The 16,485-nt window shown below is 27.9% G+C and overlaps 1 long non-coding RNA gene across 1 annotated transcript; it reads left to right on the top strand.

Annotated features, from left to right (window-relative positions):
* The first annotated feature begins 4,751 nt into the window (after positions 1–4,751).
* On the top strand, positions 4,752–12,669 carry LOC117133495. The gene is made up of 2 exons (XR_004457344.1): positions 4,752–8,048; positions 8,382–12,669. It is a non-coding gene; the product is annotated as an uncharacterized LOC117133495 (long non-coding RNA).
* The last annotated feature ends 3,816 nt before the right edge of the window (positions 12,670–16,485 follow it).

Below are 16,485 nucleotides of genomic sequence, written 5' to 3'. Positions count from 1 at the left end.
AAGTAATTCCATTCATTATATTAAGAATTTTTGTATGAGAGAAGAAATTTTTATTTTGGACTATGTATAGATGGTTTTAACCCATTTGAAAATCATAGAAAATATTCATTTTAGTCAGTAATATGACACCTTAAAACTTACCGCTAGATTTTGCACGCGAGTTTTTATTCCTTTTCGTTCTCATAACCGGGCAGAACATCCTAAGAGACCACTTGATATATTTCTTCATCCATGGATATATGAGTTAAACTATTACTGAATCACAATGTTCTTATATACGATATTTTGTGTGAAGAAAATGTTCATATGCAGACAATATGTGATTCTACAACATATGATATGTTATATGGTTGGAAAACTCATTGGAGTCTATCATGCAATCATTTCCAAGATAACACATATGCTTTCCAATTGAAACATAGACACAAAATGTATTGGTTTGATTTTCACAAGAGATTTCTACGAGACGATCATCCTCACCATATCATAGGAGTACGCTGGGCCGGTCTATTGCATACGCGGGTGAAGCCGTGGCTTAGGGCAGAAAATTTTACAAGAGCATATGTTTTTGTTGTCAATGGGACATATTTTAGTTTTTTTTTTACTTTTTACAAATAATTAAGGTTTGTAAGGTTTTCTTAGCTAAAATAATACTTATGGGAATAATTAATTAGAATAATATTTGTTAATTTCTATTTTAGATTACAACTAAAACCCTAATTAAAAGTTAGCTACTAAATAGTTTTTCGTGTTGTCTCTTTCTTTTCTGTCGTTTTTCCAATTTATTTTCTATTGCTTCAATTCTTAGATCATAATCTTCGTATTAACGAGAGGTACGTGACTAATTTATTAATTTCTAAATTTTTATAAAAACTAAAAAATTGTGATGAGAGCATTACCACGTGTTGACATTATTAGGAGTCGTTACGAGTTTGCTCTTCTTTTGTGTTCACCAATCTTAATGATAGTCAGGGTATGACTGGTTTTCCCGCTACCACCCGCAAACACAGCTTTTGCGGTTAGTAGCGGTTGCTGGCGTTTTGCAACAATCGTTCAAACCGCTCTAAACCGCTCCAAATCGCTCCAAATCGCTCTGAACCTCATAAATTCAAAAGCTGGTTCCAGCTAGCGTTTGCGGTTGCGGGCGTTTTCGGGAGGATAAAATTTTTTTTTTTTCCAAAACAATATAAATACAAAAATAAAAAAATTCAATAAAAAAATTAAAGTGAAATTATAAAAATGCTAAAATATATCAATTAAATTTTAATTAATATTATAAAACTTTAAAATAAAAATATTTTCTATATTTTTAAAAAATTTAAACTATAACTTTCTAAATATAAATTTTATATTTATTATAATATTATTATTTTTTATATTTTTATAATTGTATAAAATGTAAATATTATTAATTTATTATTTAACAGCTGCTGCATTTGGTAGTTAACCAGTCATAAGTATCCCGCAAACGCACAAATTTCTAACCGCAGAACCAGTCGTACAAATCTCTTAAAACTGCTAGAAACCGCAACCGCTGCGGTTAAACCAGTCAGGCCCTCAGTTGAGACTGTTATTTTCGAAAAACTTGATTACATAAGTTTAAGTAGTGATTTGAAGGAAAATAAGCAAAAAGATTGATATTTCGTTAATAAGTATTTTCTATTCTATTCTTTTTGTTTCCTTACAAACCTTTTGTGAAACTTGATTGTTTAATGAAAGTTTTTTTTTTTATTACTGCTGTTATATGCTTTTGGATTATATATATACTTACTTGGTGATTTTCCTATGCTCATGCAAAGATATAAATATATACATAATAATTAATAATTAATAATTAATTACTTTTTAATTAATATATATATATCATTATAAAAATTATTAGTTATTTTCATATATTTAGAAATTTTATATTATTTGAAAACATATATATATATATATATATATATCATATGTAAATAGTGCTTAAATAATATATTTATTTTAGTTATATATGCAATCTAGGTTTAAAAATTTCATTGATTTACTTATTTATTTTTGGGGTTTACTGAGTTAAATTTTTACTACAAGTATTTGAATTTTAAATAGCTAAAATCATATTAAACATTATAAAAATTTCATTTTTTATTTTATATTTTTAAATATATCTTTGTAGTTTTTATCATTTATTATGTATCCTTTTGATAAATATTAAAAATAAATTAAAATTTTATTATTTTAGAAAATATATTTTTTGAATCTATTGACAAACATAATTTATTAATTCTATTAGTTATATTAAATTATCAATATATAAAGCAGATGGTTGATGATTTATTTATTCTATTAAAATATTTTGTTTCCACTTTTAATCTTTTGATCTAAACATATATATATAGAAAATATTTTTGGTTGTTTTATTTTATTATTTATTATATTATTTAAGGTAAAATATTTTAAAAATTATCTTCTTTAAAAAATATATTCATTATTAGTTATTAAATAAAATATCGAAATTATATATATATATATATAATTTATCTGTATGGAATGATCCATGGCTCCCAACCACTCGCCCGAGACCAGCAAATAAAAATCAACACAATTTATACTCGGATCTTACAGTGGAGTCTCTCATTGACTCTACCTCACGTACTTGGAACTCACAGGCAATTCAGTTATTGGTGGATCCACAGGATGCGAAACTTATAGAAAGCTTACCACTGAGCAGGATTCAGAGGGTAGACAGAGATGGGTGGCACTTCACAAAAAATGGGAAATACACGGTCAAATCGGGTTATCAGGTAGAACGGATTTATCCAGATAGGAAGAGACCACCATTGCTGATTGGCACCACAGTGAATGTTCTGAAGGCGTTCTGTTGGAAGATAAGGTGTCCACCAAAGTTAAAACATTTTCTATGGCAATTGGTGACAGGATGTATATCAGTAAGGAAGAATTTACAGGCAAGGGGGATTCAAGGGGATCTTTGTTGTGCAAGATGTGGAGCCCATGAGGAATCAATAAACCATGTGTTTTTTGAATGTCCTCCGGCACTCCAGATCTGGGCTCTCTCGAAGATACCATCAAATCCAGATATTTTCCCAACAAGTTCTCTCTTCACAAACATGGATCATCTATTTTGGAGAGTTTTTCCGCAGCTGGAAGATCATCAGTTTGCATGGATACTATGGTACATCTGGAAAGCTAGGAATAATAAAGTCTTCAGTAATTTGGATATGGATCCCATGGATACACTTAAATTAGCGGAAACAGAATCAACACTGTGGGCTGAAGCACAAATATTGAATGAACAGAGGATAATACCACAACAAGTGGATACGACATTGCCGTCAATTCCAGGAAGATGGTGTTTCACAGATGGTTCATGGAAAGAGGGGGACATTTTTTCAGGACAAGGTTGGCTCAGCACCTTAGAAGGATTTGAGGGATTGTTGGGGGCAAGGAATGTGAGGGCTAGTATCTCTCCCCTTCATGCGGAGATGGAAGCGCTTCTTTGGGCAATGGAATGTATGAGGAATTTACGTCAGTTTCAGGTTACGTTTGCAACGGATTGTTCTCAATTGGTGAAGATGGTTTCGGAACCAGATGAATGGCCAGCTTTTGCAAATTACTTGGAGGATGTCAAGACCCTAAAAGAGAGCTTCACCAGATCAGAGATCATCTATGTACCAAGGACGCAAAATACAATGGCGGATAGACTAGCACGCAGTGCTAGGAAGCAACCGTCTTTTGTCGTTCACATGGATGCTGTCGTTCACATGGATGCAGATCACCCGGTTTGGTTTACAGAGTCAGTATGAGTCTGTAATAGTTGACGACAAAAAAAAAAAATATATATATATATATATATATATATATATAATTTCCATATTTTAGTTGTTTAAGAAAACATAATGATAAAAAGAAGGAAATTAAAAACAAAAAATTATTAAACAAAAACGAAAATAAAAAAAAATTATAATAATGACATTATGCATAATATTTCCAATTCATTAAGAATACTTTTGTAATTGACTACTCTAAAATTAACATGAAAACTACACATAGGAAACTAACTTCTCAAATAATATTATAGAGATATAAAGACATAATTTTTTGAAATGGCTTAGGGCATTATAATATGTTAGACCGGCACTGCTTCTACTTCATTTTACTTGTTTTTCATGCAATAGTGTAAGTTGGTTAGAAATGCTAAGTATGTGAAATTGAAATCATCGTCCATTTTGTGTGTGTTTTTAAATCTCTTTGGATTAATTGATTTCATTTCCTTTTATTATTAATTTAATTTAATTTTATTCATTTTTAAAATGGTTGATGGTTGATTTATATTATTAAAAATATTTTGTTTCCACTTTTAATCTTTTGATCTAAACATATATATAGAAAATATTTTTGGTTGTTTTATTTTATTATTTATTATATTATTTAAGGTAAAATATTTTAAAAATTATCTTCTTTAAAAAATATATTCATTATTAGTTATTAAATAAAATATCGAATATATATATATATATATATATAATTAAAGGAAATTAAAAACACAAAATTATTAAACAAAAAGGAAAATAAAATAAAAAATTATAATAAGAGAAAAAGACCAAAATAGCACTAAATCAAGTTTTTGTTCCCAAACTAGCACTCAAGGCCAAAAATCACAAAAATAGCACTCAAGGGGTAGAGTTTAGGGTTTAGAATTTAGGGTTTAGGGTTTAGAGTTTAGGTTTTAGGGTTTAGAGTTGAGAAGTGAGGTTTTGGGGATAAGATTTCAAATTTTGAAAAATAAATAAATTTAAATTTTTCAAAAGATAAAATGCTATTTTGGTCATTTTAGTTTTTGAGTGCTATTTTTGTGATATAAACTTAGAAAGGTGCTATTTTGGAGATTTGCCTTTATAATAATGACATTATGCATACTATTTTCAATTCATTAAGAATACTTTTGTAATTGACTACTCTCAAATTAACATGAAAATTACACATAGGAAACTAACTTCTTATATAATATTAGAGAGATATAAAGACATGATTTTTTGAAATGGCTTAGGGCATTATAATATGTTAGACCGGCACTGCCTCTACTTCATTTTACTTGTTTTTCATGCAATAGTGTAAGTTGGTTAGAAATGCTAAATATGTGAAATTGAAATCATCGTCCATTTTGTGTGTGTTTTTAAATATCTTTGGATTAATTGATTTCATTTCCTTTTATTATTAATTTAATTTAATTTTATTCATTTTTAAAATGGTTGATGGTTGATTTATATTATTAAAAATATTTTGTTTCCACTTTTAATCTTTTGATCTAAACGTATATATAGAAAATATTTTTGGTTGTTTTATTTTATTATTTAAGGTAAAATATTTTAAAAATTAACTTCTTTAAACAATATATTCATTATTAGTTATTAAATAAAATATCGAAATTATATATATATATATATATATAATTTCCATATTTTAGTAGTTTAAGAAAAAATTATGATAAAAAGAAGGAAATGAAAAACAAAAAATTATTAAACAAAAGAAAATAAAATACAAAAATTAGAATAATGACATTATGCATAATATTTTCAATTCATTAAGAATACTTTTGTAATTGACTACTCTAAAATTAACATGAAAACTACACATAGGAAACTAACTTCTCAAATAATATTATAGAGATATAAAGGCATAATTTTTTGAAATGGCTTAGGACATTATAATATGTTAGACCGGCACTGCCTCTACATCATTTTACTTGTTTTTCATGCAATAGTGTAAGTTGGTTAGAAATGCTAAGTATGTGAAATTGAAATCATCGTCCATTTTGTGTGTGTTTTTAAATCTCTTTGGATTAATTGATTTCATTTCCTTTTATTATTAATTTAATTTAATTTTATTCATTTTTAAAATGGTTGATGGTTGATTTATATTATTAAAAATATTTTGTTTCCACTTTTAATCTTTTGATCTAAACATATATATAGAAAATATTTTTGGTTGTTTTATTTTATTATTTATTATATTATTTAAGGTAAAATATTTTAAAAATTATCTTCTTTAAAAAATATATTCATTATTAGTTATTAAATAAAATATCGAAATTATATATATATATATATATATATATATAATTTCCACATTTTAGTAGTTTAAGAAAACATTATGATAAAAAAAACGAAATTAAAAACAAAAAATTATTAAACAAAAAGGAAAATAAAATAAAACATTATAATAATGACATTATGCATAATATTTTCAATTCATTAAGAATACTTTTGTAATTGACTACTCTAAAATTAACATGAAAACTACACATAGGAAACTAACTTCTTAAATAATATTATAGAGATATAAAGACATAATTTTTTGAAATGGCTTAGGACATTATAATATGTTAGACCGGCACTGCCTCTACTTCATTTAACTTGTTTTTCATGCAATAGTGTAAGTTGGTTAGAAATGCTAAGTATGTGAAATTGAAATCATCGTCCATTTTGTGTGTGTTTTTAAATCTCTTTGGATTAATTGATTTCATTTCCTTTTATTATTAATTTAATTTAATTTTATTCATTTTTAAAATGGTTGATGGTTGATTTATATTATTAAAAATATTTTGTTTCCACTTTTAATCTTTTGATCTAAACATATATATAGAAAATATTTTTGGTTGTTTTATTTTATTATTTAATGTAAAATATTTTAAAAATTATCTTCTTTAAACAATATATTCATTATTAGTTATTAAATAAAATATCAAAATTATATTTATATATATATATATATATATATATATATAATTTCCATATTTTAGTAGTTTAAGAAAAAATTATGATAAAAAGAAGGAAATTAAAAACAAAAAATTATTAAACAAAAAGGAAAATAAAATAAAAAAATTATAATAATGACATTATGCATAATATTTCCAATTCATTAAGAATACTTTTGTAATTGACTACTCTAAAATTAACATGAAAACTACACATAGGAAACTAACTTCTCAATTAATATTATAGATATATAAAGGCATAATTTTTTGAAATGGCTTAGGGCATTATAATATGTTAGACCGGCATTGCCTCTACTTCATTTTACTTGTTTTTCATGCAATAGTGTAAGTTGGTTAGAAATGCTAAGTATGTAAAATTGAAATCATCGTCCATTTTGTGTGTGTTTTTAAATCTCTTTGGATTAATTGATTTCATTTCCTTTTATTATTAATTTAATTTAATTTTATTCATTTTTAAAATGGTTGATGGTTGATTTATATTATTAAAAATATTTTGTTTCCACTTTTAATCTTTTGATCTAAACATATATATAGAAAATATTTTTGGTTGTTTTATTTTATTATTTATTATATTATTTAAGGTAAAATATTTTAAAAATTATCTTTTTTAAACAATATATTCATTATTAGGTATTAAATAAAATATCGAAATTATATATATATATATATATAATTTCCATATTTTAGTAGTTTAAGAAAACATTATGATAAAAAAAAAGGAAATTAAAAGCAAAAAATTATTAAACAAAAAGGAAAATAAAATAAAAAATTATAATAATGACATTAGGGGAATTGCCACTAATACCACTTTGCTAATACCACTTTTCAACTTTACACTTTTCAACTTTACCATTAAAATTTTAATAGACAAAGTACAATTATACCCTTGAATAATTAAACCTAAATTACTCACTTTCTCCCCCAATTCTAAATCTGAGAGTTCCCAGATTGATTTCGAATTCGACGGTGATCAAATCCGACGACACTGACGAGTTCTTCGGACGGCGCTGGCGAGTTCTCCGGCGGATTTGACGGCGCTGACGAATTCTCCGACGAAGCTAAAAAACTCTACAAGCTCAGGTGAAAAAGACGATCTGTCACTTTCTCCTTCATTGAGAAATAATGACGATGGCGACGAGCGTTGATTCGCTTCTGGAGAAGCTCAAACAGGAGGAGCTTTACCTTTCCACCAAGTAATTGGGAGTCCTTACATTCTCAGAGCCGCCAATTTCCTCCTCCAACTCGTGCTTCTCCTCTATCTTCTTCCTTTGTCTCTGTAAGTTCACCATTTACGCTTTTCATGTTTGTATGCGTGGAAACATGAGCTTTGCATTTTGCTTGAGTGGCTAGGATCGGAAACCTAATAAGGAATGATTTGGGGAAAAAGAAGTATCAATTTTTTTTTTTGAGTTTAGTACTCGATGTACTGTATTGAGTTACAGCAAAATCATTATCTTTGGGAAGATTACGATGTGATGTTCTCAGATTTCTATTCTTAGTAATTAATTACAAAACAATGGAATATCTTTAGTGCTTAGATGAAAGACGTATATTGAGACTACTTATACTTTTGGCCATATTTTCTGACAATTTTATTGCTTTTTAATAGGAATTAAGCTTGGTTAGGTTGGTGTTGAATGCCCTGCAAGGTGTTGAGTCTTCTCTTATTAGCATACATAAGCTCTCTTATGTATTATGCTCTCAGCCAGCTGATAGGACAACCTACCAAAGTCTGAGCTTGTGGCATCGGTTATCAAGCACTGACGCCTTGGGACAGATTCTTTGAAACATATGATGCTTTGGTTCTTTGGTCTTTCTTCTCCATAACTTCGTAGACCCATTTCATAAACTTCAAGTTGGAAGTTGTGGGACAGGGGGAGCTGTAAAGTAGGTGAAAATGAAGAAGCCAATAACAAGAGCTGCTATACTCTTGTTAATCAGGCTTTTGCTATTGCTGTGAGAAAGGTCTTAGAAGGCTATATATCTGTTCTGGATACATTATGTGCATCTGCAGAACTGAGGCGTTCATCTAACATTGTGGTATTGTAAACCCATTATAATTTTTTATAAACCATTATAAATTCAGAAACCCCAAGTATCTCTCAATGAATCATCTCAATACTCAATTATACCTTTTTATAAGGCCTTATAAAAGAAACTGTAAAAGAATGATGTTCTTTAATAAGCAAAGAAATGGTGGAAAGTTGGTTAATTTGGTGATTTATAAACTCTTATAAATAGATTTATAAACCTTGTAAATTAATTTATGAACACTTATAAATAAATGTAAAAACTCTTATAAATAGCTTATAAGTTCTTGTAAATAGTTTTATAAACTCTTTTAATAGCTTTATAAATATTTATATATGTTTTAAAAACTTTATAGATGGTTGATACAAGGTTTTATAAGCTCTTATAAAATTTATAAGTGATTTTATAAAGGTAATCCGCTTGAGGTATTTATTACAATTTTTATATTTATAAGGCCTTATAAAAGAAACCGTAAAACAATATATATATTTAGCCCTATGTTTTTATGTTTTCAGAGGGAAACACAATTTTCAAGAAGATTGGAGTTGCAGAAAGAGAGAGAAGACACATGTTTTTATATGTAATATATATGTTCTTGACACATATAAGAGAAACAAGACACATGTCTTTCTGTAATATATATGTGTAACACGTGTTCTTATAAGTGATTGTAAGCTGTAAATCATTTGTACTTTACATTTACTCTAGTTTCTTTTTTAAGAAAATTAGTAACGAGTATCTTCATGTATTTATATCACCGATTTTTATTTTTAAACTTTTTAAACTTATAATAGCTTTATGAATATTTTACTTCTAAATGTAAAGATTTATAAAATCTTATAAAAGATTTATAAACTCTTGAAAAAGATTTATTTTCTCTTACAAATTGTGCGATGAAGATTATTAAACTCTTATAATATTTTTATAAACCCTTATATACAGATTTATAAGCCTCTATAAAATGTTATAAGACTTCATAAAATAATTACCTTCATAAACTCTTATACACTGCAGTAGATATTTTATAAAGTATTACAAATCTATTTATAAACCTATATGAATCAATTTATACATTCTTGTAAATCAAAATAAAATATCCTAAGTCTACTGATTGCTTGAAGAGCTCATCAACTTGGTGCTCCCCAATCCGCCATGGCTATATGATGATGATGCCTTCTACTCCTCTTGCTTGGTGGTTTGATTCAGCTGAATTCACACTCAAAGAAGACTATAACGACTTCTTTCTGAATGTATGTTTCTTAATGTCTCAAGAAGCATTCATCCTTCAGATTAAGTACTAGTAACAAGCAACTATCTTTTAACAATGCTTCATTTCTTAATATACTTACAACGCTTTGTCATACACTCTACACCTGATTTCATGAAATAAAAGGTTGTAACACTTCAAAATACCACCTGATTCTTCTGATATGTTTTTTGGCTGAATAGATATTTCTCTAACAGCTTAAAAAGACTCTCTAAACTATTTATAAATTTTTTGATAAAGTCTTATAAAACCTTTATATTTTTTTGTAAACCCTATACAAACTCTTCAAAACCCATTAAAATCTTTTATAAACCCTTATAAATCTTTTTCTTGTCAACATTCTTTTCATTTAAGCCTCATGGGCTGAAATTGTGGGCACAAGTCTTTCGGCTTAGAGCCCAACACTTTGATACACAAGATTAAATTCATAAAAATAAAGAACACGTGCATGTTTTATAAAGAGATGATGATACGTGGCAGATTCTGAGGCACATGAGGACAGCGAACAATGCTCCACCGCTTCAGACCCCACCGCTTCAGCTCCACGAACGAAGAAACCTCCTTTGTCGGACTTACAAATCTTATATGTCTTTATAAATGGTTTATAGACTCCTACAAATAATTTTACATACCCTTATAAATTATTTTATAATGGTGTATCAATTTTATAAATTATTTTTATAAACCCTTATAAAATATTTATATACCTTTATAAACCCTTATAAACTATTATACAAACCATTATAAGTTGTTTTGTAAAGCTTTCTAAATGGTTATAGACTCTTTTAGTTGATTTATAAACCTATACAACTCTTATAATACCCCTTATAAATTGAATATATGCTTTCATAACATTTTTATAAACTTTTATAAATAGTTTATAAATTGCTTTTATAAACCCTTATAAATTATTTACATTCATCAATAATCATAGATCTACCCCCATTGGTTGATCTGAGAAAGTGAACCATAGATCTTAGAAACTCTTACAAATAATTTATAAATATTTATAAATCGCTTATAAACTTACAAAAATGTTTTATAAACTTTTGTAAATGATTTATAAACTCTTATTTGCCCTTTAAATTTCTTTTCTCTTCACTTTTATCTTCTTTCATGTGTTATTGCTCTATATCATATACTGCAAAAAGTAAATCCACAAAATTTTGTTCCCATTAACTTTTCTTCTTTTTATATCTTTGTTGAACTAATTGTACAACACTGTCAAAATATATGTCATTAAGATCTGGATGCGTTGGGGTCACCAAATGTTTGTATTCCTTAGAGAATCCAAACATTGTATTAACCAAAAGATGTAACAAATAACAAACAAGTTTTATAAGTCTCCCAAATCTCTAATTTACAAATTTATAAACCCATATAAAACTACATTTATAATCTTTTATAAAATGCTTCACATTATTGACCAAGACACCGATTGGATAATCACTTTTGGATTGTCTAGTGGATCTGTTCCAGCTTCATAAATCCTCAGAGGAATCACGAAGATGTGCAAAATTCATTGCTATCTAACTGCCTGACGAAATAAAAAGATAATGTTAACTTTTAATCGTGTAAAGATACCTTATCCAAGCATAATGTTCATGTATTTTGGTAACAGTCTTACAAAGAATATAGGATAACACAACACAAGACTTCTCATGTTCACACGTTTATATGTTGTTCTATAGATATATACGATGAACTCTTGTTTAAAAACTTCTTTTATAACACCTTGTAAATCGTTGAGATGTATTATCAGCAATATCCTAAAACCCAGATTTATAAGGGGTTATAATTCCTTAATATGAAGTGTACTATTGGAAAATACCTCTCTTAAATCGACATGTTCAAATGAGAAGTCTGAAGCATCAATGATATGAACTTAATAAAACGATGATATGAACTTCTAATCATGGTCTAAGATGGATAAGCATAGTGTTCATGTATTTCGACAAAAGTCTTACAAATAATATAGGATAACACAACAAAAGACTTCTTGAGTTCACACATTTATATGTATAGATATATACAACTCTTGTTAAAAATACTTCTTTTATAGAACCCTGTAAATCGTTGAGTTGCATTATCAACAATAACCTAAAATCTAGGTTTATAAGGGGTTATAATTCTTTAATATGCAGTGTTTACTATCGATAATCTCTCTCTTAGCCAGAACCCTTCAGATGACAAATCCAAATTAACTGTATTCTATTTTTGGATAACAGAAAGGAAAAAACCCTAAAATTACTTAAAACCCAGATTTATAAATGGTTCTAAGTTGCCAAACTCAATATTCACTATCAAAACTGTTTCTTTTAGATCAACATGTTCAAATGAGAAGTCTAAAGCAATCTTGTTTGATTGTTTCATTGGAAACTTTTCCAGAAATTATAAGGAACCAAGATAGACAGAACTGTCACTAATCAGCCAAAAAAAAAAAACTAAATCAACATATTTGGAAGAAAGAGAGAAGCAAATTTAAAACGTCTTACTTTCATAATTCATCGTAGAAAGAGCAATTGATACTAAAACACAAACTCGTTAAAGACATACACGCTGAATTTCATGAATACGACGACGGCGGGACTCGATGAAGCAGACGACGAACTCGTTAAAGACAGACACGGTGAAGCTCATAAATACAGCAACGACATGTTTGAGGATGACGAAAGAGAAGCTTGACGAAGAAGACGACGAACTCGTTAAAGACGGACACCGTGAAACTCATGAATACGGAGACGGCGGATCTCCACGAGAGAGAAGATAGATCTGAAAAGAGGCGTTTATGGTTGAAGATAAGGAAAGGTTAATTTAGTCTTTTGCCATTTAGTGAAGAAGGTATTTTTGAAAATGTTCATTTAGTGGTGGTAAAAGTGAAAAGTGGTACACCACAAAGTGTATTATTGAAATTTCCCCATGACATTATGCATAATATTTTCAATTCATTAAGAATACTTTTGTAATTAACTACTCTAAAATTAACATGAAAACTACACATAGGAAACTAACTTCTAAAATAATATTATAGAGATATAAAGGCATAATTTTTTGAAATGGCTTAGGGCATTATAATATGTTAGACCGGCACTGCCTCTACTTCATTTTACTTGTTTTTCATGCAATAGTGTAAGTTGGTTAGAAATGCTAAGTATGTGAAATTGAAATCATCGTCCATTTTGTGTGTGTTTTTAAATCTCTTTGGATTAATTGATTTCATTTCCTTTTATTATTAATTTAATTTAATTTTATTCATTTTTAAAATGGTTGATGGTTGATTTATATTATTAAAAATATTTTGTTTCCACTTTTGATCTTTTGATCTAAACATATATATAGAAAATATTTTTGGTTGTTTTATTTTATTATTTATTATATTATTTAAGGTAAAATATTTTAAAAATTATCTTCTTTAAACAATATATTCATTATTAGTTATTAAATAAAATATCAAATTTATATATATATATATATATATATATATATATATATATATATTTTAGTAGTTTAAGAAAACATTATGATTAAAAAAGGAAATTAAAAGCAAAAAAATATGAAACAAAAAGGAAAATAAAATGAAAAAATTATAATAATGACATTATGCATAATATTTTCAATTCATTAAAAATACTTTTGTAATTGACTACTCTAAAATTAACATGAAAACTACACATAGGAAACTGACTTCTCAAATAATATTATAGAGATATAAAAACATAATTTTTCGAAATGGCTTAGGGCATTATAATATATTAGATCGGCACTGGGAGTACGATAAGAAGAACAAGACGGTGTTTGACAGTCCACCTTTTGAATTACTTGACAGTGATTTACTGAACCATTTAAGAGATTTCAGTGCTCTTAAGGCGCTAAACGCTGGTGAAAATGGACATTATCCAATAGATGGTGTTGGAGAACACCAAAATTATCATACAAAGAGTATTTCTAGGATTTGCCATATTGAAAGGATCATTTGTTTCGAAATAATATAGATGCCATACATCTTGAGAAGAAATTTTTTGACAATCTGATGAACAGTGTTCTAAATGTCAAAGGGAAACTGAAAGATAATGTGAAGTCTGCACTAGATTTGGTTGATATTTGTTCTCGTAGCGAACTTCATGTGAAAAAGCAAGGTAAATGTCATGTTTTCATTTACAAACTAGATTCAGATTTGAAGGATGAGTTCTTTGATTGATTTGTACATAACGTTTAATTGTCAGACGTGTATGCTTTGTAACTGTGTCGACAAAAGTAAAGGGAAGTTTATTGGTATGAAAAGTCACAATTGTAATGTTATGATGCAGCACCTCCTTCTGTTTTCCTTTTATGGACTATCACCACAAAATGTTCATCAAGCATTTGCAGGCATATTTTACATAACATATAATATTAGTGGGAATTTAAATTGATAGGAATTACGTATATATACTTATAAAATTTGTTTTGCCTTTGGAAGGAGAAGTGTTTTCTTCTATGATTTAAGCACAAGATCACTCACAGTAGATGACATCCGCAATTTGGAGGATAACATACTTATGATGCTTTGCTACCTCGAAAAAATATTCCTCCATAGTTTTTGATGTTATAGAATATCTTCCAATTCTTTTTTTTTAGGAAATATGCTCTTGGTGGGTTTGTACAATATCAATGGATAATCTTTTGAGTGGTATATGTTCCATCAAGAAGAGGTGTTTCAAAAATTGAATTGAGGTGTAGGGACTATATAGCCGCACAAATCATAAAATGAAGAAACTTTAAATGTTGCTAAATACAATTTTCCATCTAAAGTTCTGACAAAAAGTCGAAAACCTTCTCATCATGAGAAATTATGTCGGCAGTACACGACAATAAGCTTAAAGTTGTGACGTTGTTTTCTCATAACACTTGGATCGATAAATGGTTCTGAATGTATAGCATTCTCGATGGACAAATTATGTTCGCAGTACACGACAATAAGCTTTAAAGTTCCGATGTTGTTTTCTCATAACACTTGGATCGATAAATGGTTCTGAATTTACAGCATTCTCGATGGACAAATTATGTCCGCAGTACACGACAATAAGCTTTAAATCCTATAATATGAAAGAAATGGTGTCTTTTGAAAATTGAATTCCAAACTTGGTGTGGAATCCTTTAAGCTTTTGACTGATAGGCCAATTGGTTTCCACTTAATTACTTAACACCATCTCACTAATATAGAACGCCATTTTCTAACCATGCTCTAATTGGTAACATGCAGAATGGTGGGAATCATGTTAAATATGTGATTCTGCAAAAGTTTCAAGTTAACAAAAATTACCGAATGAAAAACAGAAAACACAAGTATGCGTTTTAGTATGTTATTAAACAGAAAATGATTTTTAGTAGATTATTTTCAGAATCAACATTTCATATTATTTAATTATATAACAATAAATAACACTATAGTGATAAAAAAATATTTTGACAAAGGCGTGTAAGTGAAGCTTGCAAAAGGAATAGTGATAAAGTTTTATATGAGACAGCTAATGTTATAAATAAAATTATTCTATAATTTGATTTTATAATATTATAGGTGTCAATATTTATTAAAATATTTAAAATAAAGTAAATCTATTAAAAATAAAGTAAATTAGCTAAGTTTTTCTGAATTTAGTTATATTCTGTGATAAAATATATAATAAAATTTTATTTATTAAGGATAACAATGTGTTTTTCACTCTAACTTTTAACGTGATAGATCGAATGCTAAATCACTTTGTAATTAATAATATAGATATATATTAGATATTTTGATTAATCTAATTAATATGAAAAACTTACGACAATTTCAGGTTACGTTTGCAACGGATTGTTCTCAATTGGTGAAGATGGTTTCAACACCAGAGGAATGGCCAGCATTTGCAAGTTATTTGGAGGATATAAACAGCTTGAAAGAGAGTTTTTTTCACGCAGAGATTATCTATGTACCAAGAACGCAGAACAAGAAGGCGGATAGCTTAGTCCGCAGCGCTAGGAAGGAAACGTCTTTTGTAGTTCACATGGATCAAGATCTCCCAGTTTGGTTTACAGAGTCTATATGAGTCTGTAAAGTTGATGACAAAAAAAAAAAAAAGATTAATCTAATTAATATCTATTTTGATATTTGGAAAAGTTTATCCAAACGTACAAGAAAATCATTCTGCTGTTTTCCTTCCGCAGATTTTAGTTTGTATGTTGCTTAATTATTATTATTATACGATTTTGCAATTAAGTAATTTTTATCGACTGGAGCCTTAAATAAAAAGTATTTTCTTTCATTTATTTAACTCGAATTAAAGGTTAAGTATTTATTTAGTTTTCTCGAAACGGACGATAGGATTTCGGATCAACTTGCAAAGACAAATTTGAATTTTGCGTTGCATGCATACACTTAGCTACGTGAGCCATCATT

Source organism: Brassica rapa, chromosome A04, assembly GCF_000309985.2.
Source record: "Brassica rapa cultivar Chiifu-401-42 chromosome A04, CAAS_Brap_v3.01, whole genome shotgun sequence".
NCBI classification, from domain to species: Eukaryota; Viridiplantae; Streptophyta; class Magnoliopsida; order Brassicales; family Brassicaceae; genus Brassica; species Brassica rapa.
This window is presented reverse-complemented; position numbering and strand designations above follow the sequence as displayed.